Below are 25,830 nucleotides of genomic sequence, written 5' to 3' on the forward strand. Positions count from 1 at the left end.
TATAACACTCCGGGCCCCACTCCTCACAGGCATCCGAGCCCCCCGCGTGTCCCACCTCTCTCCCAGGCCCTGCAGCCTTTACTGACCGGAGCACAAGGAGAGGTGAGGCACTCTAATCCCAGTTTCCAAGCTTTATTGGTACTGTACTCTTTGCGCATGTTTAAGACGGTGTCTGTTTTCCGCGCATGCGCAGTTAGACGGCGCGTGAGACTGACTATTTTAAGCCTGGCTGCAGGTTTCTCAGCTGCATTAGGGCGTCACTCTTGAGCGCATGCGCGGTTGTTTCTTGTTTGCTATAAAGTTACCATATTATAGGATGGGCCCACCATAGGCTCTATCCCAGTGCTGGGTTACAGATGAACTGCTGAATTAGAAGAGGCAGATTGGGCCTTTTGATGAGTACCCTGTGCCAGTTCCTCAATCTTTAATAACCGTGATTCGATGTTGGCGATTTTTAAATAAATGGGTTCCACAGCAGATACCAGGACAGACTTCAGTTTATCCCAGAAAGTGTTGTCCTGTGTTAAATTTGTGGTATTAGCGATTTCTCTTAGTTTAGTTGGACTGCCCAATTCACATGCACCCTCTGCCAGTTTCCTTTTCTTCCTCTTCGATTAAGTGGCATTCTTATTCTGCTTGGGGGTATTTTTTCTTGTGGCCCTAGCAGAGGTAGTGGGGAGTTCCGGATTGTGTTTATGATGACGCTTGAAATTGGCCTTTTGACCCCTCGTTGTAACAGTGTGTCTAATCGGGCTATGTTCTGTGGATATTAGGGAGACAGAATTCTCAGGAGAATCTGTTAAGGTTAGTGGAGGGGGACAGGTAATCAATTCAGATGCTAATGGGGACGCATTAATAGCGTCTATATTCGAAGCCATGCGATTAGGAGTCAGGGAGAGTCTGCTCTGAGGGCGTGACGGTTCTAGTGACAGCCTACGTTCGGTAAGTTGAATTTCTCGAACAAGGACAGACTCACCAAAAATGCATCAAGCGTCCCCACCACGGTCTTTCCCTTATCTTTATTCATGCTGAATATAATTATTTGCTGGACCCTGTACAGCGAGGTAGCAGATTCTGAGTGGCACACACCCCCTAAGTTGAACTACTGTTGGAATTGAAGTGACAAGCCACCAGAATAACCAAGCATCCAAAGAGTAATCGTATAAGAGTGAAGGTAGCTATACTTTGACAGAGGACCTAATATACAATAATTAAGGTGGTTTTATAGGTACAATAAAAATTACCCACTAGATGCAATAATTGGGTCAATGGTATAACATAATACTGTGTTAACAGAGTCCCCCTGAAATTAAAAATCAAGATTAATCATCCAGCTTACTATAAGACCAGAAACAAGATGTTAGGGGGATTGCCCAGCCCTGCTGATGCCTGCTGCGGACGGGACCACCCTTGAGCCCGGGCTTCGCCCGCGCACGTCCCGAGCCGCGGGAGGGCCGTACCGATTTTAAGAGCATCCGGTGCCCTCACGCAGGGTCACTAGCTCTGCACCCCACCAGACCTTCTGGGAAATGGAGTCCTTAAGGGCCGCGCTCAGGCCCGGACTGGCCGTTGCGGGCACCGGGCAATTCCCCGGTCGGCCGCAAGGGTGGGGGCCGTTTTTGGGCCCCTGGGGGCCGTTTTTGTGACAGGGCCGTTTTTGCAGCAAAGCTGCAAAATCGGCCCTGTAACAAATTCGGCGGAAAAGCGGCCCTGGTAAAGAGCTTGGTGGCATCCCCCAGGGGGAGGAGGGGGAGCCGGCCGAGGACTTTGCCAGGGCCGGGTTTGGTTCCCAGTCCAGCCCTGGCTGCGCTGGTGCAATCGGCAATGGGATTCCAGCGAAGCAAATCTGATTGTGGCCGCTCCCCTCATGGCAGGTCAAGGCAACAGATAAAAATGCAGCAGGTAACAAGCAGTGGATAGAATTCAACTCAAATATAAGATATATTATATGCATCCTAATTCTTTCAACTCGCTTTGTTTTCTGTGTACCCTGTTGGCTATAATCACATGCTGCTTACCCCGCCTCTGTGCACGCAGGAATCTGATGTCTTATCCCCCTTCTGTCCTGAAAAAAACACTCCTCCTTGTATTCTACACTCAGGATGCCTGGTCTGTTCTGCCCATGTTACTCTCTTACCTTGGTTTATTGTTTACACAGATCGGCAGTAGCAGAGATTAAGGCATTCTCACAAATAGACTGCATCTTTGACCAGTAAGCCAAAGATCCATCTAGCACTGTAGCATAGAGCACCGCCATACTTTCAGGTCATGTGACAGAGCTCTAATGGAAAAACTAGAGCGTTAACCTACATTTAAGTCAAATAATGCATGAGGTTGGAAGTCGTTTTGTTGCATAAGGCAGTTTTCAATTCCTTGACTTTTTTAAGAAGCAGATTGAATTTTTGGGTGAATCTATATAAAGAGTGGCATGCGATGCAGGTGGTGGTGGGGTGAGGGCACTGCACGGTCACAAAAGTTACATATAAAGTGTGGTGTGCTGTGGGAGGACAAAGGGCCACCGAAGACAGGAGCTGGCTATGTAGTGTACGAAAGGGCAACAGAAGAAAAAGAGTTCTGCCAAATAACATATATGCTGCTTGCTAATTTTTCAATTTCACTTTTGTGAAAGTACTATATGCTCTTTAGCATATAGAGATACTTATTTTATCATAAATGGCACTGTGCAGGATGCCATTTGCAATTATTTCAAGTACACAGTGCCATCAGCTACGCTACACAGTACTACGTGTGCTACGTGTAGTTCAAAGTATACTACATGAAGCTACTTGTAGTGCTGCTACGCAAACTATGCCATGGGTAGGTCATATAGCGCCTAGTTATAACACCTGCCCTATCTAGGAACTGTTTTATAAACTATAGAAGGTCTCTTAGGCTTGTTTGGGGGACCCCATTACCTCTCAGCTCAGCAAGAGGGAATCACATCAGGATCAGCTTTTATTCTACAGCGCCAAGACGCCGCGGCATTCGAGCGCTTAATAAAAACTTCAGTCAGTCATCAGCAAAAGCTCTCTGCATCACTGGAAACGGAAAATCTTCCAAGTGTGTGTAATCATGGCTACAGTGCAATAATAAAGGCACCAGAATTTCAGTTAGCTCGCAGCTGCCAGTGTTGTGTCTAAAAACGTGAGCTGATCAGTTCGAACAACAGTTACCTTGTTATGATAACCTTGAAGGCTTGGGCACTCACTGTGCCCTCTAGGGTCACGATGTAAGTCTAGGGATGTCGAAAACCAGCATTTCTCGTGTGAAGACATTCGCGCAGCCTAACTTACAAAAATAGGTATATGCAGTGTTGTGTGTAAAAGCAGCAAAAGGCAAAATGTTGTTTAAATTTCTAACAAGCCACGGTAACAGGTGTTCAAACAACGCCTAGCCCACACTACAAGGATTTGTTGGAGTACAGTGTCGTAGTGTGGAGTGAAGGATCACAGTGTCGTATAGTGGAGTGTGGGCGTAGAGTGCCGTAAAGAGGATTTATTGGAGTACAGTGTCATAGTGTGGAGTGAAGGATCACAGTGCCGTAGAGTGGAGTGGGGTAGTAGAGTGCCATAGAGAGGATTTGTTGGAGCACAGTGTCATAGTGTAGAGTGAAGGATCATAGTTTCGTAGAGTAGAGTGCCATAGAGAGGATTTGTTGGATCACAGTGTCGTAGTGTGGAGTGAAGGATCACAATGTCGTAGAGTGGATTGGGGGAGTAGAGTGCCTTAGAGAGGATTTGTTGAAGTACAGTGTCGTAGAGTGGAGTGTGGGAGTAGAGTTCCCTATAGAGGATATGTTGGAATACAGTGTCGTAGTGTGAAGCGTCGTTGAGTGGAGTCGGGCAGTAGAGTGCCATAGAGAGGATTTGTTGGAGTACAGTGTCATACAGTGGAGAGAAGGATCACAGTGTCGTAGAGTGGAGTGGGCGAGTAGAGTGCCGTAGAGAGGATTTGTTGGAGTACAGTGTTGTAGAGTGTTAGAATCGGGGGTCTCTGGTTGGCACAGGTATGCACTTGTGACAAGCAGGGACCCTCTCCTCTAGTCAGGGCAAGGGAACTACTCTGTACGGATAACCCCTGCTCACCCTCTAGGTTGCGTGGCACGAGCAGACAAGGCTAATCCCCAGATTTAAATAGGCAATAGTTCTTAAGTGTTCGTTGGTCAACAAGGTACGTTGAGGGTCGAGGCGCGCTGCGCGCTGGTGAGGCGACCCGTTGATGAAATGTCGGACGACAGGGAAAACAAACGTTGCGGACCCTGGATCCGATGTGAACTCTGGATCAAGTTCAAATGTACCTTGCGTTGAGCATCCGAGGAGTTGCAGGCGCTACCACTGGTGAGGGCGTACCCGGGAGGAGGCCGACGGTTCTCCGAATATATGTCCGGCTCAGAGCCCCTCGAGATGCGAGGCGGGTCAGCGGGACGGTGTGGAGGGTTGCGGCGATCCGGGGTCTTGAGCAGCTCACGGGGCGAGGCGCCGTTCAGGCCTGCGGGCGTACTACTTTTTAGCACGCAGGATCGTACCTGTGGATCTGTGTGGAGCGTCGCGTTCTTAAGAAGACAGGTGCAGCACCGGGCCTCCAGGAGGGAAGGCCTTCTTGAGGTGCGGCACTGTCTTGGTATGCAGGAGGGCAAAGCGAGACAGTCGTGTACGTATCGACGTACGGACTGTCCGAGGCTATCAGATGCGCTCCTTGCAGATTCGGGCTGGAGAAGATGAGAGGCGCACGATGTGCTCCGTAGCAGGCGAGGTGACAGGAGAGCGGGCAGCCCGGCACTGAAGTGGAGAGCGACTCAAGCTTGAGCGGGGCTCTCTACGGCAGGGCGACCAGGCTCCGAGCTGTCACGACCTTAGGAGGGGCGAATGCACCCGAGTCACAACTCTGGCGAGGGAATAGAACTTAAGGCCCAACAGCAAATGGGCACAGGCAGAATTGAACCCACTGGTCCTGGGGTTCAGTTCAGGGGCAAGCTCGAGATCAAGCCCTTGGAGATCGTCTCAGGCACAAGTCTTCAAAGTCCTCTGTGGTATTTTCCTCTCAGTTCTCAGCAAGGCACCACTGCAGGCCAGTCCCCAAGGTCAGGGTCTGGTTTCCTTCCTTCAGCTTTCTCCTGGTCCTTCTAGTCAGGCAGAGGTTCGTCGTGGTCAAAACAGGATCTGATTTGTTAGGAGCGGGGCTCCTACTTTTATACACAGTTTCTTATGTCTTTGCAGGCCAGGGAACAGAGACTGGTTCAGCCCAGTTTTGGAGTACCCTGTTGACAGGAGGCTGCCCTCTTCTTTCAGGTTGCAGGGCAGGAATATCAGACGCTCCGCAGGAGGTGGAGCCAGCATTGTGGTGGTGGTGCACAACCCTATTCAGAGTCAAGGACTACTCCGCCCACCCATCCTGGTGTAAGCACTCTATTAACCACCTGGTGGTCCAGACTGTCCCCTGGAATCCCCCAGCCCTGTCAATCACACAACCCAGACAGCAGATACACATCCTGGCAGAGGCGGGCTGAAATAGTTAGGCGAGCAAAGGCTAACTTTCTAAAAGTAGCATTTGCAAACCCAGGATATTAAAACAAACCTTGCTAAAGGAAGTATTTTATTATTCTGAGTTCAGGCATACTAAACTTGACGTGCCACAGTGTTCCCTGAGCCTGTCGGGACTATAGCGTGTACTAGTTCTGGCAGCTCGCTCTGGCCTATGAGAACAGGTAGCCCTTCAATAGTGAAGAACGAAAAGGGCAATAATTCACTATTAGGACATGCCACACTCATCCGGGCTTGTCCTACCTTATGCTTACAATGCACCCTGCCCGTGGGCCTACCAGAGGGGTGACTGAATGAAGTTAAGGGAAGGTTAAGGGACAGGCAAGTGTGTGCACTTGCGCCGTCAGCATGACAGTACCAGACTGTACGCAGGTTCTGCAATGGCAGACCCTAGACACATTTTACTAGGCCGCTTTTGTGGGTGGGGCAACCAGCGCTGCAGGCCTGCTAGCAGCATTTGTAGTTACAAGCCCTGGCACGCGTAAAGCACATTACTGGGGACTGACAGTAACCCAAATAAGCCAATCATGGAAGTCAATTACGGATACACTTTACATTGGGAGCACTTGCACTGCGGCACGGATTGGCCATGGCGCACTGCCCTGAGCAGCGAATACCAGCAAAACATCTGAGGCACATCAGCAAAAAGTGGAAGGGAGACTCTCGCGGTATTCGTACAAGCGCCTTGAGACCCTTGCGGGTGAGTAGTGCGCTATACAAGTATCAATTTACAATTTTTTTTTACCATCAGCAGGTGAGTCTTCTTCTTCGCCTTTTCCCAAGGGGAGTCCTCCAGATCGTTCCCTAGCAAACAGTCAACAGGCATGGCAGTTCTCACAGCAACCTGCAGAGTACCAGAGACCCCCCCCACCCCCACTCAAAGGGAACCTGTGCCATTGGACAACGGCTCTCGGTGTTGTCAGCATTGACAACACGAGAGTAGGCATGGGGTACGACTTGCTCCTGAGACACCAGGTGCTGCCGCACTGCAGTCACACTGGCTCCTGTGTCTCTAAGAGCCTCCGCTTTCTTACCATTGATGGTCACCACCTGCCCATATTTCTTAGTGTTAGAGGGCAGGTAGTTCTCAGGGACCATCTCACTGTCTCCTAGCGAGACTAGGGTCATCTGAACGAGATCTCCACCCCCAGGGATTGCTACTTCCTCCCCAAAATTAACACTAGCCATTTGCCGGGGTGGAGCACCTGTGGGTGCTAGTTTACCAAATAGGCGACACTTAGGATAACTGGCAACATGACCCAGGTCACCACACCTAAAACAGGTGAGGGGCCCCTCTCTGAGCAGGTTTACCTGTCGGGCCCCCGGTGTACTTCGGTGTGGGGGAGGCTGAGAACCTTTCCCTTGGTTCCCTTGGGAATTACTTTGGGGGCCTTTGTGGAACCCTTTCTGATTACCCCTGGCCCCCCACTCTTCTGCTGGGGACCCTGCCCACCTTTGTTTGAGTCTCCCACTGGACCCTTGTGGACCCTGGTGCTGAGCCAGCGGTCCGCCGCCTCAGCAAGCTTCCTCGGGTTGGACAGCTTGCTAATAATCAGGTGCTGGCGTAGCTCAGGAAAACAATTACTGGACAAGTGCTCCCACGCCATTAAACAAGAAGCCCTTGCAAATTATCCACTTTGCTACCCTTCACCCAACCATCCAGCGCTCTGCAGAAAAAGTCCACATACTCCACATACGTACCCCCAGGAATCTTAGTACAACCCCTAAACCTCTGTCGATACATTTCCGGGGTTAACCCAAACCTGGTTACTAGGGCCTCTTTCATGTGGGGATAGGAATTATAGGCTTGGGAGGGATGATCTAGTAGGGTGTCCCGCCCTTCAGTAAGGAACCGTCCCCACTACCCCGCTCCCAATCTTTCTCAGGGACCCGGTGGGAGGACATGGCTACCTCGTAGGCCCGAAACCATTGCCCTATGTCATCCCCCTTAAAGTATTCCTTAACCACATCTTTCGGTAGGTAGACCCTTGACTCTACCTGCACCGGCGATGTGCTGCCACCAGAGGGAGTTGTCTCCAAACTTTTCGCTTTCAGTTCCAACTCCTTTAATCTCATGTCGTGATCTAACTGGAGTTTATTTTCCTCCATGGCTAATCGTTGCTTCTCCATCTCCATCTGTCCATGTAATCTTGCCATCTCTACCTCATGCGCTCTGGTTGCAGCCCTGTACGCCATCTCCTCCGACGACAGGACTCCGTGCACCTCGACAAGGCTATCTGGTGGATCCACCGCCAGCTGATTCCCTGGTTCTCGCGATTCTTTCCAGTCTCTCAGTGCCTTCGCGAGTTGGGCTTTACTTTTGCACCCTGTCTGGGCGACTCGGAACTTTAGGCAGTACCTTTTCAGTTGCTCCATCTTGTAGCTTTCAAGCCCTTCCCAATCGACATCATCTACTCCAGAGATGACAGAAGCTGCTCTTGCGGGAAGTGAACCAGGCATGATTCGGTGATGCGAGATCTCTTGACAAGAATAAAAGACAATCAATCTGTGGCTTCGTTATAGGTCTGCTCTCACTATGTGGTGATCAGTAATTTACTGTACATAGATCATAAATGCAAATCCGAAATCCTTACCGCTGCGTCCAATGTTAGAATCAGGGGTCTGTGGTTGGCACAGGTATGCACTTGTGACAAGCAGGGACCCTATCCTCTAGTCAAGGCAAGGGAACTACTCCATACGGATAACCCCTGCTCACCCTCTAGGTTGCGTGGCGCGAGCAGACAAGGCTAATCCTCAGGGCGTTAGTTAGTTAAGCATTTATGATCACATACAGCAAACCCCAATGACTCACCACAGACGGACACCAGTCGTAAGGTTGTATAAAAAATACGTAGACTTTATATAAAAATATTTCATATGCAGGATTATCACAAGACCATATAACGTTTAGCGATTGAGGCCACCAGATTTAAATAGGCAATAGTTCTTAAGTGTTCGTTGGTCAACAAGGTACGTTGAGGGTCGAGGCGTGCTGCGCGCTGGTGAGGCGACCCGTTGATGAAATGTCAGACGACAGGGAAAACAAACGTTGCGGACCCTGGATCCGATGTGAACTCGGGATCGAGTTCAAGTGTACCTTGTGTTGAGCGTCTGAGGCGTTGCAGGCGCGACCACTGGTGAGGGCGTACCCGTGACAATGCCGACGGTTCTCCGAAGATGTATCTAGCTCGGAGCCCCCTCTAGGTGCGAGGCGGGTGAACGGGACGGTGTGGAGGGTTGGCGATCCGGGGTCTTGAGCAGCTCACGGGGCGAGGCGCCGTTCAGGCCTGCGGGGCATACTACTTTTTAGCACCCAGGATCGTACTTGTGGATCTGTGTGGGGCATTGCGTTCTTAAGCAGACAGGTGCAGCACCGGGCCTCCAGGACGGAAGGCCTTCTTGAGGTGCGGCACGGTCTTGGTATGCAGGAGGGCAAAGCGAGACAGTCGTGTACGTATCGACGTAGGGACCGTCCGAGGCTATCAGATGCGCTCTGTGCAGATTCGGGCTGGAGAAGATGAGAGGCGCACGACGCGCTCCGTAGCAGGCGAGGTGACAGGAGAGCGGGCGGCCCGACACTGAAGCGGAGAGCGACTCAAGCATGAGCGGGGCTCTCTACGGTGGGGAGACCAGGCTCCGAGCTGTCACGACCTTAGGAGGGGCGAAGGCACCCGAGTCCTAACTCTGGCGAGGGAATAGAACTTAAGGCCCTCAACAGGCACAGGCAGAATTGAACCCACTGGTCCTGGGGTTCAGTTCAGTGGGCAAGCTCGAGATCAAGCCCTTGGAGATCGTTTCAGGCACAAGTCTTCAAAGTCCTCTCTGGTCTTTTCCTCTCCGTTCTCAGCAAGGCACCACTGCAGGCCAGTCCCCAAGGTCAGGGACAGGTTTCCTTCCTTCAGCTTTCTCTTGGTCCTTCTAGTCAGGCAGAGGTTTGTCGTGGTCAAAACAGGATCTGATTTGTTAGGAGCGGGGCTCCTACTTTTATACACAGTTTCTTATGTCTTTGCAGGCCAGGGGACAGAGCCTGGTTCAGCCCAGTTTTGGAGTACCCTGTTGACAGGAGGCTGCCGTCTTCTTTCAGGTTGCAGGGCAGGGACATCAGACGCTCCGCAGGAGGTGCAGCCAGCATTGTGGTGGTGGAGCACAACCCTATTCAGTCATGGACTGCTCCGCCCACCCATCCTGGTGTAAGCACTCTATTCACCACCTGGTAGCTCAGACTGTCCCCTGGAATCCCCCAGCCCTGTCACTCACACAACCCAGACAGCAGATACACATCCTGGCAGAGGCGGGCTGAAATAGTTAGGCGAGCATAGGCTAACTTTCTAAAAGTAGCATTTTCAAACCCAGGATATTAAAACAAACCTTGCTAACGGAAGTATTATTATTCTGAGTTTAGGCATACTAAACTTGACGTGCCACCGTGTTCCCTTAGCCTGTCGGGACTATAGCGTGTAATAGTTCTGGCAGCTCATTCTGGCCTATGAGAACAGGTAGCCCTTCAATAGTGAAGAACGAAAAGGACGGTAATTCACTATTAGGACATGGCACACACATCCAGGCGTGTCCTACCTTATACGTACAGTGTACCCTGCCCGTGGGCCTACCATAGGGGTGACTGATATGAAGTTAAGGGAAGGTTAAGGGACGGGCAAGTGTGTGCACTTCGCCGTCAGCGTGACAGTACCAAACTGTACGCAGGTTCTGCAATGGCAGACCCTAGACACATTTTACGAGGCCGCTTTTGTGGGTGGCGCAACCAGCGCTGCAAGCCCTCTAGCAGCATGCGTAGTGCACGTTAATGGGGACTGACTGTAACCCAAATAAGCCAATCATGGAAGTCAATTACGGATACACTTTACATTGGGAGTACTTGCACTGCGGCACGGATTGGCCGTGGCTCAGTACCCTGAGCAGCGAATACCAGCAAAACATCTGAGGCACATCAGCAAAAAGTGGAAGGGAGACTCACGCCAAGGTGCCAGGTCTAACTTAGAGTGTAGTGGGGGAGTAGAGTGCCATAGAGAGGATATGGTGAAGTACAGTGTCATAGTGGGTAGTGAAGGATCACAGTGTCAGAGTGGAGTGGGGGCATAGAGTGCTGTCGAGAGGATTTATTGGAGTACAGTATCATAGTGTGGAGTAAAGGATCACAGTGTTGTAGAGTGGAGTGGGGGAGTAGAGTGCCGACGAGAGGATTTGTTGTAGTACAGTGCCGTAGACTGAAATGAAGGAACAAAGTGTCGTAGAGTGGAGTGGGGGAGGAGAGTGCCGTAGAGAGGATTTGTTGGAGTACAGTGTCATGGTGTGGAGGGAATCAATCAATCAATCAATCAATCAGAGTAATACAATACAAAAGCACAGGTGCACCACATTAGCAGACTACAGCACTGGATCAAATCCTTGATATAATGATAACAGGAAATAGCGTCCAATGTTTTTGATCTTTTTTTTAATTTATTTTATAATTCCGATATGTAAGAAAGAACAGCCGACGCGTTTCGTCCCTCATTGGACTTCTTCAGGGCAAGGTAAAAAATGAATTTCTGGTTGAATCGGCAGCTCGTATGGGAGTGGATGACGTAGTACTAGATGCTAATCTGCACCTTGACGTCCTTAAGTCATAAAGATGTATTTGCTCATATACGCGTGATCCCTCAGTATCGTGTATTCATCGAAGATTTATAGAAGAGTCAGCACATGATCAGGATACAGTGAGGAATGCGGGCTAGGCACCCAAAAGAGGTTATAGGCAGTCCCAGACAGTCCCAATGCTTGAGAATTCATAAGGTGGTACCACGCACTTACTAATCCGTAGTATACCTCTTAGTCCTAAAACGTCAATTTACTGCAGCACCAGCCTGCTTCGTATAAGAGTATTACCTCTCCTGTAATGGCCAACTCGAAGCGGAAAATTAACCGGTCCTGAACAGTCATTTTTTACCTTGCCCTGAAGAAGTCCCACCAAGGACGAAACGCGTTGACTGTTCTTTCTTACATATCGGAATTATAAAATAAATAAAAAAAAGATCAAAAACATTGGACGCTATTTCCTGTTATCATTATATCAAGGATTTGATCCAGTGTTGTAATCTGCTAATGTGGTGCCCCTGTGCTTTTGTATTGTATTACGTTGAGTTCTGCATGGAACTGGCACTGTGAGGGTGTGTGCTCATCGGTGTGCACACAAGTCCATATTTGTAATTTAAAGGGATTCTTACAGTTTTTTTATTTTTTTATTTCTGTAATTTTTTATTGAAGGTTATATTTACATGGAGGGTCATTTTGGTTAGGTGCATTTGTAATGAAGGTTCCACTGTCAGTCTTGTTCTAAACAATCAATCAGAGTACTTGTAATGCGCGCTACTTACCCGTGAGGGTCTCAAGGCGCTGAGGGGGGCTGCCGCTACTGCTGAAAGAGCCTGGTCTTGAGGAGTCTTCTGAAGGTGAGTAGGTCTTGGGTCTGCCGTAGGTGGGTAGGGAGGGTGTTCCAGGTCTTGGCGAGGTAGGAGAAGGATCTGCCGCCGGAGGTCATTCCTTGGATGCGGGGGACAGCGGCGAGGGCGAGGCTGGCGTAGCGGAGCTGGCGGGTGGGGGTGTAGAAGCTGAGTCTGCTGTTCAGGTAGGCTGGTCGGGCGTTGTGGAGTGCTTTGTGTGCGTGGGTGAGGAGCATGCGGCGGGTGTTGTAGCAGGAGTAGGAGACGGCGTTGACCTGCTTAGACATGGAGAGGGTGGATTCGAGGATGAATCCTAGGTTGCGTGCATGGTCGGTGGGTGTCGGTGCTGTTCTCAGTGTGGTTGGCCACCAGGAGTTGTCCCAAGCTGAGGGGTGGGTCCGAGGATGAGGACCTCCGTCTTGTCCGAGTTCAGCTTCAGACGGCTGCTCCTCATCCAGTCGGCGACGGCCTTCATTTCCTCGTGGAGTTTGGTTTTGACGGCGTGTGGATGCTTGGTGAGGGAGAGGATGAGCGGGGTGTCGTCGGCGTAGGAGATGATGTTGAGGTCGTGATGGCGGGCCACATGTGCGAGGGGGGCCATGTAGATTTTGAACAGCGTCGGGCTGAGGGATGAGCCCTGGGGGATGCCGCAGATGATGTCGGTGGCTTCGGATCGGAAGGGTGGGAGGCGGTCGCTCTGGGTTCTGCCAGAGAGGAAGGACGTGGTCCAGTCAAGGGCTTTCTCTTGGATTCTGGCTTCTAGGAGGCGTGTCTTTAGAGTGTGATGGCAGACCGTGTCGAAGGCGGCTGACTGGTCCAGGAGGATGAGGTCTGATGTTTCGCCGTTGTCTAGTTGGCGCCTGATGTCGTCTGTGGCGGCGATGAGGGCTGTCTCGGTCCTGTGGTTTTATCTGAATCCGGACTGGGACGGGTCCAAGATGTTGTTGTCTTCGAGGTGGCGGGCCAATTGCATGTTGACGATTTTCTCGACGACCTTCGCTGGAAACGGGAGCAGGGAGATGGGTCGGAAGTTCTTGAGGTCTTTGGGGTCCGCCTTGGGCTACTTGAGGAGGGCGTTTATTTCCGCGTGCTTCCAGCTTTCCGGGAATGTCTCTGTTTTGAAGGAGATATTGATGACCTTCCGTAGTTGGGGTGCGATGGCTGCATCTGCTTTGTTGACTATGTGGTGTGGGCACGGGTCTCACAGAGATCCTGAGTGGATGGAGTTCATGACCTTGCATGTCTTGTCGTCGTTGGCGTTGGACCAGGAGGTCAGGCGGTTGGCGCTGGTGGTGTTCACAGAAGAGGTGGAGTCTGGCGTAGTCGGGGCGGTCGTGGTGTTGAAGCTGTTGTGGATGTCATCGATCTTGCGGTGGAAGAAGATGGCTAGTGAGTCGCACAGTTCTTGTGAGGGCGGGATGTCGTTGGTGTTGGCGCTGAGGTTGGAGAGTTCCTTTACGATGCTGAAGAGCTCTTTGCTGTCATGTGCGTTGTTCTCCAGGCGGTCTTTGTAGGAGGATCTCTTGGCTAATCTGATGAGGTGGTGATGTCTGCGGGTGGCGTCCTTGTGGGCTGCGTGGTTGTCCGGTGTGCGTTTGTGGAGCCATATCTTCTCCAGTTTCCGGAATGCGCGTTTGGAGGTCTGGAGTTCGTCGGTGAACCAGGTGGCTCTCTTGCTGGTGTGGCTGTTGCAGGGTCTCTTGAGCGGAGCGATGGTGATGGTGCAGTCGTCGATCCACTGTCTGAGGTTGCGGGCTGCGGCGTGTGGGTTGGTGGGGTCGGTGGGTGGGTTTTGGGCGAGTGTGGTAATCAGCTGGTCTTCGGTGACTTTGCTCCAGCAGCGGCGAGGCTGCTGTTGGGTGCGGTGGTGCGTGGTGGGTTTCTTGAAGGTGAAATGGATGCAGCGGTGGTCGGTCCAGTGGAGTTCGGTGGTGTGGTCAAAGGCGACATGGGTGCCTGAAGAAGACTGGGTCCAGAGTGTGGCCGGCGGCGTGGGTGGGAGCGGTGACGAGTTGTCTGAGGCCGAGGTTCGCGATCAGGGTGGCGGAGTTGGCATCGTTGTTGTTCTCGAGGTGGAAGTTCAGGTCCCCGAGGAGGATGTAGTCCGTGGAGGCGAGGGTTTGTGTGCTGGCGAGGTCGGCGATGGAGTCTCTGAACTGAGCCCGGTGGGTCTGTAGATGAGTGCTCCTCTGAGGGTGGTGTTGGGGTCGGTGTGGTTCCGGAAGTACAGGTGTTCTGCGGTGTTGAGGGTGTTGTCTGCGTGAGTGGTGACCTTGAGGGTGGACGAGTGAACGATGGCTATTCCTCCTCCGATTCAGTTAGTGCGATCCCTGCGGGTGATTTTGTAGCCGTCCGGGGTGGCTATGGCGATGTCAGGCGCCGAGGAGTCATTCCACCAGGTCTCGGTCAAGAAGGCAACGTCTGGGGTGGAGGAGTCGAGCAGGTCCCAGAGCTCGACGGCGTGTTTGCGTGCAGAGCGGGTGTTTAGCAGTATGCAGCAGAGGTGGTTGGGTCCGGTCCTTGGTGGTATGGTGGCTCTGTTGCAGGTGAAGCTGCTGGTGCGGCAGGAGAAAGGTCCGTGGGTGCCTTTCATAGTGGCCTGGAAGCAGCTGCAGTCTCGGCCAGCGTTGAGTGCGAGGAGTGTGTTGAGGGTGCTGGCGTCATATCAGAGTTTGGCATTGTGGCTTTTGCGGGGGCCAGGGGTTCTGGCGCTGGGCGCGGTCCACAGTGAAGGATCACAGTGTCGTGGAGTGGGGTAGTAGAGTGCCGTAGAGAGGGTTTGTTGGAGTGGAGTGTCATTGTGTGGAGTGAAATATAACAGTGTCTTAGAGTGGAGTGGGGGAGTGGAGTGCCGTAGAGAGGATTTGTTGGAGTACAGTGTCCTGGAGTTTAGTGAAGGATCACAGTGTCGTAGAGTGGAGTGAGGGAGTAGAGAGCCGTAGAGAGTAATTGTTGAAGTACAGTGTCGTAGTGTGGAGTGATGGATCACAGTGTCTTGGAGTGTAGTTGGGGAGTAGGGTGCTGAAGGGAGGATTTGGTGGAGTACAGTGTGGAGGGAAGGATCACAGTGTCGTAGAGTGGAGTGGGAGAGTAGAGTGCCGTAAAGAGGGTTTGTTGGAGTGCATTATCATTGTGTGGAGTAAAATATAACAGTGTCTTGGAGTGGAGTTGGGGAGTGGAGTATCGTAGAGAGGATTTGTTGGAGTACAGTGTCCTAGAGTTTAGTGAAGAATCACAGTGTTGTAGAGTGGAGTAGGGGAGTAAGGTGCTGTAAAGAGGATTTGTTGGAGTACAGTGTCTTAGAGTGGAGTGAAGGATCATAGTGTCGTAGAGTGGGGTGGGGAATAGAGTGCCTTAGAGAGCATTAGTTGGAATACAGTGTCGTAGTGTAAAGAGGTTGATCACAGTGTCATAGGGTGGAGTCGGGCAGTAGAGTGCCATAGTGGGGGAGTGGAGTGCCGTAGAGAAGATTTGTTGGAGTACAGTGTCATATAGTGGAGAGAAGGATCACAGTGTCGTGGAGTGGGGGCATAGTAGAATGAATGATCACTTTGTCGTAGAGTGTAGTGGGGGAGTAGAGTGCTGTATAGAGGATTTGTTGGAGTACAGTGTCATAGAGTGGAGTGAAGGATCACAGTGTCACAGAGCGGAATGGGGGAGTAAAGTGTCCTAGTGAGGATATGTTGGAATACAGTGTCGTAGTGTGAAGGGGTTGATCACAGTGTCATAGGGTGGAGTCGGGCAGTAAAGTGCCATAGAGAGGATTTGTTGGAGTACAGTGTCATATAGCGGAGAGAAGGATCACAGTGTCGTAGAGTGGAGTGGAAGAGTAGAGTGCCGTAGAGAGGATTTGTTGGAGTACAGTGTCATGGAGTGGAGTGGGGGAGTAGAGTGCCGTATAGAGGATTTGTTGGAGTACAGTGTCGTAGTGAAGGATCACAGTGTTGTAGAGTGGAGTGGGGGCGTAGAGTGCCGTCGAGAGGATTTATTGGAGTACAGTGTCATCGTGTGGAGTAAAGGATCACTGTGTTGTAGAGTGGAGTGGGGGAGTAGAGTGCCATAGAGAGGATTTGTTGGAGCACAGTGTCGTAGAGTGGAATGGGGAGTAGAGTGCCGTAGAGAGGATTTGTTGGAGTACAATGTCGTAGTGTGGATGGAAGGATCACAGTGTCGTAGAGTGGAGTGGGATAGTAGAGTGCCGTAGAGAGGGTTTGTTGGAGTGCAGTGTCATTGTGTGGAGTGAAATATAAGAGTGTCTTAGAGTGGAGTGGGGGAGTGGAGTGCCGTAGAGAAGATTTGTTGGAGTACAGTGTCATATAGTGGAGAGAAGGATCGCAGTGTCGTGGAGTGGGGGCATAGAGTGCCGTCAAGAGGATTTATTGGAGTACAGTGTCATAGTGTGGAGTAAAGGATCACAGTGTTGTAGAGTAGAGTGGGGAAGTAGAGTGCCATAGAGAGGATTTGTTGGAGCACAGTGTCATAGTGTGCAGTGAAGGATCATAGCGTCGTAGAGTGGAGTGGGGAAGTAGAGTGCCGACTATAGGATTTGTTGGAGTACATTACCGTAGACTGGAATGAAGTAACAAAGTGTCGTAGAGTGGAGTAGAGAGGATTTGTTGGAGTACAGTGTCATAGAGTGGAGTGGGGAAGTAGAGTGCCGTAGAGAGGATTTGTTGGAGTACAGTGTCATAGTGTGGATGGAAGGATCACAGTGTCGTAGAGTGGAGTGGGTGAGTAGAGCGCCGTAGAGAGGGTTTGTTGGAGTGCAGTGTCATTGTGTGGAGTGAAATATTAGAGTGTCTTAGAGTGGAGTGGGGGAGTCGAGTGCCGTAGAGAAGATTTGTTGGAGTACAGTGTCGTAGAGTTTAGTGCAGGATCACAGTGTCGTAGAGTGGAGTGGGGAATAGAGTACCGTAGAGAGGATTTGTTGGAGTACAGTGTCGTAGACTGGAGCGAAGGATCACAGTGTCGTAGAGTGGAGTGGCAGATTAGTGTGCTGTAGAGAGGATTTGTTGGAGTACAGTGCCATAGAGTGGAGTGAAGGATCACAGTGTTGTAGAGTGGAGTGGGGGAGAGGAGCGGCGTAGAGAGGATTTGTTGGAGTAGAGGGTTGTATATGAAGTTAAGGATCATAGTTCCCATATTGGAATGGGGGAGTAGGGGGCCGAAGAGAGGATATGCTGGAGTGCAGTGTCATAGTGTGTAGTGAAGGATCACAGTGTCGTAGAGTGGAGAGGGGCGCAGAGTGCCGTAGAGAGGATTTATTGGAGTACAGTTATATAGTGTGGATTGAATTATCACAGTGTCGTAGAGTGGAGTGGGGGAGTAGAGTGCCGTAGAGAGGATTTGTTGGAGGACAGTGTCTTAGAGTGAAGTCTAGGAGTACAATGTCATAAAGTGGAGTGAAGAAGTACAGTGCCGTAGAGATGAATTGTTAGAGATCAGTGTCATAGTGTGGCGGGAAGGAACACAGTGTCGTAGAGTGGAGTCGGGCACTAGAGTGCCTTAGAGAGAATTTGTTGGAGTACAGTGTCCTAGAGTGGAGCGAAGGATCACAGTGTCGTAGTGTGGAGTGAAATATAACCGTGTCTTAGAGTGGATTGGGGGAGTGGAGTGCTGTAGAGAGGATTTATTGGAGTACAGTTATATAGTGTGGATTGAATTATCAGTGTCGTAGAGTGGAGTGGGGGAGTAGAGTGCCGTAGAGAGGATTTGTTGGAGTACAGTGTCATAGTGGGGAGTGAAGATCATAGCGTCATAGAGTGGAGTGGGGGAGTAGAGTGCCGTAGAGAGGATTTGTTGGAGTACAGTGTCCTAGAGTGGAGCGAAGGATCACAGTGTCGTATTGTGGAGTGAAATATAACCGTGTCTTAGAGTGGATTGGTGGAGTGGAGTGCTGTAGAGAGGATTTATTGGAGTACAGTGTCATAGTGGGGAGTGAAGATCATAGCGTCATAGAGTGGAGTGAGGTAGTAGAGTGCCGTAGAGAGGATTTGTTGAGTACAGTGTCATAGTGTGAAGGGTAGGATCACAGTGTCATAGCGTGGAGTGGGAGACAAGTGTGCCGTAGAGACGATTTGTTGGAGTATAGTGTCGTAGAGTGGACCGGAGGATCACAGTGTCGGGGAGTGGGGCAGTAGAGTACCGTAGAGAGGATTTGTTGGAGTACAGTGTTGTAGAGTGGAGTGAAGGATCACAGTGCCGTAGAGTGGGGTAGTAGAGTGCCATCGAGAGGATTTGTTGGAGAAAAGTGTCATAGTGTGGAGCTAAGGATCACAGTGTTGTAGTGTGGAGTGGGGGAGTAGAGTGCAGACGTGAGGATTTGTTGGAGTACAGTATCTTAGAGTGGAGTGAAGGATCACAGTGTCGTAGAGTGGAGTGGGGGAGTAGAGTGCCATAGAGAGTATTTGTTGGAGTACAGTGTCGTAGAGTGGATTTGTTGGAGTACAGTGTCGTAGAGTGGAGTGAAGGAACACAGTGTCGTAGAGTGGAGTGGGGGAGTAGAGTGTCATAGAGAAGGATTGTTGGAGTACAGTGTCGTAGAGTGGAGTGAAGGAACACAGTGTTGTAGAGTGGAGTAGGGGAGTAGAGTGCTGTAGAGAAGAATTGTTGGAGTACAGTGTCCTAGAGTGGAGTGAAGGATCACAGTGTCGTAGTGTTGAGTCGGGCAGTAGAGTGCCGTAGAGAGGATTTGTTGGAGTACCGTGTCATAGTCTGGAGTGAAGGATCACAGTATCGTATAGTGGAGCGAAGGATCACAGTGTCGCAGAGTGGAATTGGCAAGTAGAGTGCTGTATAGAGGATATGTTGGAGTATGGTGTCATAGAGTGGAGTGAAGGAACACAGTGTCGTAGAGTGGTGTGGGGGAGTAGAGTGCCGTAGAGAGGATATATTGGAGTACAGTGTCGTAGAGTGAAGAGAAGGATCACAGTGTCGGAGAGTGGAGTGAGGGAGTAGAGTGCCGTAGAGAGGATTTGTTGGAGTATAGTGTCATAGTGTGTAGTGAAGGATCACTGTGTCTTTGTGGAGTGGGGGCATATAGTTCCATAGAGAGGATTTATTGGAGTACAATGTCATAGTGTGGAGTGAAGGATCACAGTATCATAGATTGGAGTGGGGGAGTAGAGTGCCATAGAGGGGGTTTGTTGGAGTACAGTGTCATAGTGTAGAGTGAAGGATTATAGTGTTGTAGAGTGGAGTGGGGGAGTAGAGTGCCGCAGAGCGGATTTGTTGGAGTACAGTGTTGTAGAGTGGAGCGAAGGATCACAGTGTGGTAGAGTGGAGTGGGGGAGTACAGAGCTATAGAGTATTTGTTGGAGTACAGTGTCGTAGAGTGGAGTGAAGGATCACAGTGTCTTAGAGTACAGTGGGGGAGTAGAGCGCTTTAGGGAGGATTTGGTGGAGTACAGTGTCATAGTGTGGAGTGAAGGATCATTGCGTCATAGAGTGGAGTGGGGGAGTAGAGTGCGGTAGAGAGGATTTGTTGGAGTACAGTGTCGTAGACTAAAGTGAAGGATCTCAGTGCCGTAGAGTGGAGTGGGGGAATAGAGTGGCATAGAGAGAATTTGTTGGAGTACAGTGTCATAGTGTGGAGGGAAGGATCACAGTGTCATAGAGTAGAGTGGGGGAGTAGAGTGCAGACGAGAGAATTTGTTGGAGTACAGTGTCCTAGTGTGGAGAGAAGGATCACAGTGTCGTAGAGTGGAGTCGGGCAGTAGAGTGTCGTAGAGTGGATTAGTTGGAGTACAGTGTCATAGTGTGGAGTGAAGGATCACAGTGTTGTGCAGTGGGGGAGTAGCGTGCCGACGAGAGGATTTGTTGGAGTACAGTGCCATAGACTGGAGTGAAGGATTCAAAGTGTCGTAAAGTGGAGTGGGGGAGTAGAGTGCGCTAGAGAGGATTTGTTGGAGTACAGTGTCGTAGAGTGGAGTGGGGGAGTAGAGTGCTGTAGAGAGTATTTGTTGGAGTACAGTGTCGTAGAGTGAAGTGAAGGATCACAGTGTCATAGAGTGGAGTGAGGGAGTAGAGTGCCGTAGAGAGAATTTGTTGGAGTACTGCATCATAGTGTGAAGTGAAGGATCACCGGGTCGTCAAGTGGAGTGGGGGAGTAGAGTGCCGTAGAGAGGATTTCTTGGAGTGTAGTGTCATAGTGTGTAGTGAAGAATCACTGTGTCTTAGAGTGGAGTGGGCGGTACAAAAGGGGGTGGTGATGGACGGAGCATCTGAACCAATCAAACACTCACACCCAGTCAACAGATCTGGGTTTAATCCATCACCGTTCGTTAGCCCACTCTGCCACCCCAGTTCAGACATGGCCATATGCAAATCAGTCTGACCCTGTGCCTCATGGGAACAGTCCAGCCTGAACTGCCAAGCCATGCCTTCCCTGGACCGGAAACAAGCTTCTGAGGACCTGTTTCTGGCATTTCAGCCGTCTTCAGCTCGGCTTGTTTGAATCCAGTGGCAAAGTGAGCGAGGGACTCACGTCTGAGCATACCCTGCCAACTTATGGTAAAAAAAGCGGTACAAAAGGGGGTGGTGATGGACAGAGCATCTGAACCAATCAAACACTCACACCCAATCAACAGATCTGGGTTTAATCCATCACCGTTCTTTAGCCAACTCTGCCACCCCAGTTCAGACATGGCCATAGAGTGGAGTGGGAGCGTATAGTTCCGTAGAGAGGATTTATTGGAGCACAGTGTCATAGTGTGGAGTGAAGGATCACAGTGTCGTAGAGTGGAGTGTGGGAGTAGAGTGCCATAGAGAGGATTTGTTGGAGTACAGTGCCATAGAGTGGAGTGAAGGATCACAGTGTTGTAGGGGGAGTAGAGTGCCATAGAGAGTATTTGTTGGAGTACAGTGTCATAGAGTGGATTTATTGGAGTATAGTGTCGTAGTGTGGAGCAAAGGATCACAGTGTCTTAGAGTGCAGTGGGGGAGTAGAGCGCCTTAGGGAGGATTTAGTGGAGTACAGTGCCATAGTGTGTAATGAAAGATCACAGTGTCGCAGAGTGGAGTGGGGGCGTTAAGTGCCGTAGATAGAATTTATTGGATTACAGTGTCATAGTGTGTAATGAAGGATCACAGTGCCATAGTGTGGAGTGAGGGAGTAGAGTGCCGTAGAGAGGATTTATTGGAGTACAGTGTCATAGTGTGGAGTGAAGGATCACAGTGTCCTAGAGTGGAGTGTGGGAGTAGAGTGCCAAAGTGAGGATTTGTTGGAGCACAGTGTCTTTCATTTTTAAATTTTTTATTGTTCTCATGAGGGGACAAGTCATCAGCACATACAAAACATATATGTAACAAATCATAAAATTCAATATGAGAACATTTATACAGCCGATTAACCAATCAACATTTTGCAGCGCTAAATGTTCATGAATTGCATCCCAAATTAACATACCAAGTCTCTGTTTCTTTGCCCCCTTTAAAGCATACAGACTCCACTCCAACTCGTAAAGATTATATAATTTAGCTCTCCAAAATTCAAATGCTGGAGGTTCCTCGTGTAACCAATCAGAGGCGATACAAAGACGTGCGGCAGTCATAGCCACAAATAACAAATACCTATATTTGTATAAAACAGTTCCCTTCTTCACGTTATCCCCTATTCCGAGTAGCAAAAGTGCTGGAGAAATCTTCACAGTAGTCTTTGTAATCATAGTGAGAACATTTTCAATATGAGTCAACAATGGGTGCAGTTTAGTACAGCTGAAAAATATATGAATACTATCAGCATTATCATTTTTACAACGGAACCATTTCCCATCATATTGTGAGCCCCACTTCTTCATCCGCTCTGGAGTGTAATATAATCTAAACACAGTCTTAAAAAACTGAGCCTTCAAGTTAGCCGATAAGAACGCTTCCCTGGACATCACTATTGCATCTTCTATACTTAGACCAGGTTCCCCCAGCTGATGCTGCCAGTACACGTTGAACTTCTGTAAGTCATCAGGTCTATGATCCATTAATATATTATACAGAAGTCCAATTTTTTTCCGTGTACGAATAGCCTCTACTATAGGAACAGTATCAGGTAGAATATGCCTTCGATTTACAAAATCCCTTACTTGCAGATATTTAAAGAAGGATGATTTAGTTAATTGATATTTTGATGTCAAGCTCTCATAAGTTGCAATCGACCCATCTGATTCAAACATCCCCAATTTGCGTTACCCCGCTTTGCATCCATTCTTTAGCAACCTGGTCCCAAAAGATAGAGGGTAGTATTTTCTCTGCATCGAACAGTGTGTAATGTGTCAGTTTCCCTAAATTTATCATTCTGGAGACCTTCCTCCAAACTGCATAGGCGGATTCCAGAACCTTATATCGTGTTCTCCTATAATAATTGCCTTCAAGTTCTTTAAATAAGCTGCGTCTAGCGTGAGTCCCTAGCAATAAATAAAATATGGATGGTGCCTCTGCCATATCCTCTACCAATTCCCCGGTTAGTAACAGTCGCAATCTTTGTAAAAAGCATACATAGAAATATAGCAAGAAATCGGGGTTAGCCCGACCACCTCTCTCGAGTCTCATTGCCCGACGGGATTTTCCCGGAGCCCAAAGAAATCTTGCACATACAGTTTGCAACTGTTGAATGTAATGTGGTGGAATCTCTAGAGGTATAGCTCTAAAGAGATATAGAACTTTTGATAAAATACTCATTTTAATGATGTTCCCCCTGCCAATAATTGTTAATTGCAAGCGTCCCCATCTTTCTAGCGAATGCTTGATATGTTGAAGTGTGCTGACCCAATTGGTTTCAACAATATCTTTCATAGAAGTCTTGATTATGATACCAAGGTACGTTACTTCAGATACAACTCTAGGGTCGCTAGTTTGAATATTACCGGTACATAAAACTTGTGTCTTTGCAGAGTTTAATTTGTATCCTGATAATAAACCAAATTCAAGGGCCAACCGCTCAATCTCTATTAGCGCCTCGTCTGGATTAACCGTAGCCACCGCAACATCGTCTGCATGAGCAAATACTGTGTGTGATATGTTTTGCGCTATAAATGGTGTAATTGATGGGGTGTTGGATAGTCTCTTTAATAAAGGATTAATAAATAAGGCAAACAATAATGGCGAACACGGGCATCCTTGCCGAGTCACTCTTGTGATTTTTATCAATGATGATTTCCTGCCCATTGCTGCAATTCTAGCATTAGGGGCAGAGTATAACACTTGAACTGCAGTCAGAAATGTATCTCCAAAACCTGATCTTCGCATTACCTCCCACAAATAGTGCCATTCTACGCGATCAAACGCTTTCTCAGCGTCGAGTAATATTAAAGCCAATGCACGGTTTTCTGCCTGAGCGATATCAAAAAGAGTTATAACTTTATTTATATGTGTCACTGTACCTCTATTAGGAATAAATCCATGTTGGTTTAAGGAGACTAGCGGGGTGATAACTTTAGAGATGCGGTTAGCTATAACTTTTGAGTACAATTTGCTGTCACAGTTGAGTAAAGAAATCGGCTTTTACTGAAAACCACAATGGTAGCATCATTCCATGACAATGGTGCTTTACCATTTTGTGCCATTCTAAAAGTATCCAGCATAATATATTTTAGTTGCTCAAAAAATAATTTGTAGACTTCACCAGAAATGTAATATGGTCCTGCAGCCTTACCATTCGCCAGACTTTCTACCGCCAATTCTAACTCTTCCAGAGAAAAAGGTCTTTCCAACCACTCCTTATCATTATCACTTAGTTGTATAAAATCCCCCAAATCAAATCTTGAATCTACTCTGTCAACTATTTGTTGCGTGTATAATTCCGTATAGAATTGCTGAAAAATATCTAGAATTTTATCTGGATCTTGTTGAACATTACCATATTGATCCTGCAGTTTAGAAATAGATCTTGATGTTGATTGCATCTTTAACCATATAGCGAGGGATCTACTAATTGCCTCGCCATATTCATGCAATTGTCTCTTACGTACCAAATACTTTCTTGCATTTTCCTTACTCCAGATCCCTGAAATCTTAGCCCGACTTCTAGCTACCTTATCCTCCGCTTCTCTTATATCCCTTTGACTATCAGTTTTTTGTAATTCTTTTATTAGATTCTCCTCCAAATTTTTTAAAGCAGTATGCAGATCTTGCATTTCCGCCCTTAACTTTTTCTGACGATAATAACCAAAACTCATCACCTCCCCTCTGAAGCAAGCTTTAAATGTATCCCATACTATGTCTATACTGGCCGAGCACAAATTCACTTTAATAAATTCCTTTATCCATTTTGACATAACTGTCTGAAACTCTTCATCTAGACAAAGTTTTCTATCAAAAGTAAAAGTTCTCCCCGCATAGGCAATCTTCAAGTCAGGTATACTTAAGATGATTGGTGCATGGTCAGATGTAACTTTAGGAAATAATTCAACCTGAGCGTCCGTTAATATCGATAAGGGAGCAAAAAAATCATCTAAACGTGCCATTTTCCTATGTGGAAACGAGTAATAAGTATAGCCTGGTAATTTGGGATTCATGTTACTCCAAGTATCTACTAAGCCATGACCTGTTATCAAATTACGTAAAGCCTTGAACACAAGGGGTTTACGTCCCTTATAATTATGGAGCACAGTGTCATAGTGTAGAGTGAAGGATTATAGCGTTGCAGAGTAGAGTGGGGGAGTAGAGTGCTGTAGAGAGGATTTGTTGGAGTACAGTGTTGTAGAGTGGAGCGAAGGATCACAGTGTCGTAGAGTAGAGTGGGGTGTAGAGTGCTGATGAGAGGATTTGTTGGAGTACAGTGTTGTAGAGTGGAGTGAAGTATCACAGTGTCGTAGAGTGCTGTAGAGAGGATTTGTTGGAGTACAGTGTTGTAGAGTGGAGCGAAGGATCACAGTGTCGTAGAGTAGAGTGGGGTGTAGAGTGCTGAAGAGAGGATTTGTTGGAGTACAGTGTTGTAGAGTGGAGTGAAGTATCACAGTGTCGTAGAGTGGAGTGGGGAGTAGAGTGCTGTAGAGAGGATTTGTTGGAGTATAGTGTCGTAGATTGGAGTGTAGGATCACAGTGTCGTAGAGTGGAGTGGGGGAGTAGAGTGCCATAGAGGATTTGTTGGAGTACAGTGTCATAGTGTGGACTGAAGGATCACAGTGTCGTAGAGTGGAGTGGGATTGGAGTGGGAGAGTAGAGTGCCGTAGAGAAGATTTGTTGGAGTACAGTGTTATTGTGTGGAGTGAAGGATCACAGTGTCGTAGAGCGGAGTGGGGGAGTAGAGTGCCATAGAGAGGATTTGTTGGAGTATAGTGTAGTAGGGTTGGCATCGCTTAACGTTGCGGCCAAACTGTTATCAGGAACTAAAAGAAATAACTACATCTTTACGTCCTTGAAAGTTCTGAACTGGCTGCCCTACGAGGCAAGAATGCACCTAAAGATAGCTTGCATGACCCATATTGCCCTGCATAATAATACCTCCAGTTACTTCGCTCTAAAGTTTGAGCGCTCGGGAGGATTCAGACAACTGCGAAGTGCGAGTTCACTACTGAAACCACAATCCTTCCATAAAAAAAGAACTGGTTGCAGAGCATTCTCAGGGATTTCACCGAAGGTTTGAAACTCCCTACCTCCAGTGATACGTGGAATCTCTTCCTTTACCTCCTTCAAAAAAGAAGTATAAATGCTTCTAATGAACAAATTCACATCCTAAGACTTTAATTCTATGTTGACCTCTAGTCACCTATGTAATCCATATATTATAATATTGCCTACATATTTTATATTGAAGGCGAATACCAAATGTGTGTTTACTTCTTCAACCACCTACTGTTTAATAAATGTGTTTTGTGAAACATTCTGATTCCCTCGTGGATCATTTGTTGTTGACTACT

The 25,830-nt window shown here is 48.7% G+C and overlaps 1 protein-coding gene across 1 annotated transcript in view; it reads left to right on the top strand.

The window, feature by feature from the left end:
* The window catches only part of LOC144830573 (uncharacterized), a 32,967-nt gene continuing 7,137 nt past the window's right edge, over nucleotides 1-25,830 (top strand). Inside the window, exon 1 of the mRNA XM_078688925.1 lies at nucleotides 1-102. The gene's annotated coding sequence lies outside the window, so the exon portion shown is untranslated. The remainder of the gene's footprint in view (nucleotides 103-25,830) is intronic.

The sequence above is a fragment of the Lissotriton helveticus genome, chromosome 1_1 (genome assembly GCF_964261635.1).
Source record: "Lissotriton helveticus chromosome 1_1, aLisHel1.1, whole genome shotgun sequence".
Lineage (NCBI taxonomy): Eukaryota > Metazoa > Chordata > Amphibia > Caudata > Salamandridae > Lissotriton > Lissotriton helveticus.